Below are 2,570 nucleotides of genomic sequence, written 5' to 3' on the forward strand. Positions count from 1 at the left end.
AAAATTCCTAGACTTGTCATTGAAAGAAAAGGGATTCGTCACTTATGGAGACAACAACAAAGGAAAAATCTTGGGCACCGGGAAGATTGGAAACTCAACACACACAATAATCGAGAACGTTCTCTACGTAGAAGATTTGGAACACAATTTATTGAGTATTAGCCAATTATGCGACAAAGGTAATATTGTGTTTTTTGATTCTAACTGTTGTATCATTCGTGATGAATTATCTAGTAACATTAAGTTTGTCGGCCATCGGGTAAATAATATATATATGGTAAATCTGGAGGATGTCACTTCCCTTTTCTCAAAATGTCTTATTTCAAAAGAATATGACATTTGACTTTGGTATAGACTCGTCACTCACATACATGTGAAGCATTTAGAAAAATTATCGAAAAATAACTTAGTAATCGGTCGTCCAAAACTCGATTTTAAAACTCAAGATTCCTGTGACATGTGTCAGAAATGTAAACAAGTCAGGAATTCTTTTAATAAAAAGAATGTGATATCCACTACTAGACCATTGTAGCTTCTCCATATGGACTTGTTTGGACCATCACAAATTATGAGTTTTGGTGGAAGCTATTACGCCTTAGTTATTGTCGATGATTTTTCTAGATTCACTTGGACTTTATTTATAGCATCAAAGAGCGATGCCTATAAATCTTTTAAATGTCTAGCCAAGTAAATCCAAAACCAGTCTAACCTAAAAATTATTTACATTCGATTCGATCATGGCGGTGAATTCGAAAATCATAAATTTAATAAATTCTGTGATAAACATGGTATTATGCATAAGTTCTTAGCACCTCGTACCCCTCAACAAAATGGACTTGTTGAGAGGAAAAATAGAGTTCTAGAGGAACTCGCAAGGACTATGCTAAATGAAAGCAAGGTCCCAAAGTATTTCTAGGCTGATGCAGTTCACACAACATGCTATGTAATTAATAGAATAAATTACTTAGACCTACTTCTTCAAAAACTCCTTATGAAATTTTTAAAGGTCGAAAACCAAATATTGCTCATCTTCATGCTTTCGGTTGCAAATGTTTTATTTTGAATAATGGAAAAAGAATTTTAGGAAAATTTGACTCAAAAGCTAATGAAGGCATATTTTTAGGATATTCATTACATAGCAAAGCATTCTGTATGTTTAATAAATATAACATGCAAGTAGAAGAGTCTATTCATGTACATTTTGACGAATCTTCTCCAAAAGAGAAGAGAAATGTCGTTTCTGATGATATTTCAGGTATACTTGAAGAAGTACCATACTAGAACATAGAAGAAATCCAACAAGAAGCAGAGCAAACAGAAACAGAGCAGCATCAGGAAATGCCTATCACGTGGAAAACTAAAAAGGATCATCCACTCGATAAGGTGCTAGGTGATATAACTATGGGAGTGGTAACCCGTAGCTCTTTATGAAACTTTTGTAATTTTGTTGCATTCGTGTCTCAAATAGAGCCTAAGACCATCGATGAAGCCATTGAGGATGTACATTGAGGTATAGCTATGCAATAAGAGCTAAACCAGTTTGAGCGAAATAATGTGTGGGACTTAGTCCCCAAACCAAAAGATCGTCCCGTTATTGGCACGAGATGGGTCTTCCGTAATAAGCTAGATGAATCTGGCTTAATAATTAGAAATAAGGCTCGCCTAGTGGCCAAAGGCTACAACCAGGAGGAGGGCATCGATTATGATGAGACCTACGCTCCTAGAGTCAGACTTGAGACCATTAGGATGCTCTTGTCATTTGCATCAATCATGAACTTTAAACCTTTTCAAATGGATGTTAAAAGTCCATTTTTAAATGGATATATTCAAGAGGAGGTGTACTTAGACCAACCACCAGGGTTTGAAAACTTCAAATACCTGAACCATGTATATAAACTCAAGAATGCCCTCTATGGCCTAAAACAGGTTCCCAGAGCCTGGTACGATAGATTGAGTTCATTCCTTCTAGAAAAAGGATTCAAAAGAGGTTTGGTCGACACCACTCTATTCATCCGTAGATCTGATAATTATGTTTTACTCGAACAAATATATATTGATGATATTATCTTTGGATATACTAATGACATCCTATGTAAGGAGTTTTCCGAGTTGATGCGGGGAGAGTTTGAGATGTCGAGGATGGGTAAGTTGACCTTCTTTTTGGACTTCAAATCAAACAAATGGAAAGTGGCATCTTCATCCATCAATTGAAGTATTGCAAGGAATTATTGAAGAAGTTCGACATGGAGAAATATAAGGAGGCATCTACACCTATGACATCTGCATGCTATCTGGACAGAGATGAAAAGGGAAAAGCAATTGAGGTAACCAAATATCGTTATTATATTTGATTGCTAGCCGCCCTGATATTATGTTTAGTGTTTGCATGTGTGCTAGATTTCAAGCTTTACCTAAAGAATCACATTATATTGTTGTGAAACGCATCATGAGATATATAAGAAGATCTATTCATATGGGATTATGGTATCCTAGGGATGCCTCACTATACTTGGTAGGTTATTCCGATTCCGACTTTGTTGGGTGTAAGTTGGATCGCAAAAGCACTAGTG

This window comes from Lupinus angustifolius, chromosome LG10, assembly GCF_001865875.1.
Source record: "Lupinus angustifolius cultivar Tanjil chromosome LG10, LupAngTanjil_v1.0, whole genome shotgun sequence".
NCBI classification, from domain to species: Eukaryota; Viridiplantae; Streptophyta; class Magnoliopsida; order Fabales; family Fabaceae; genus Lupinus; species Lupinus angustifolius.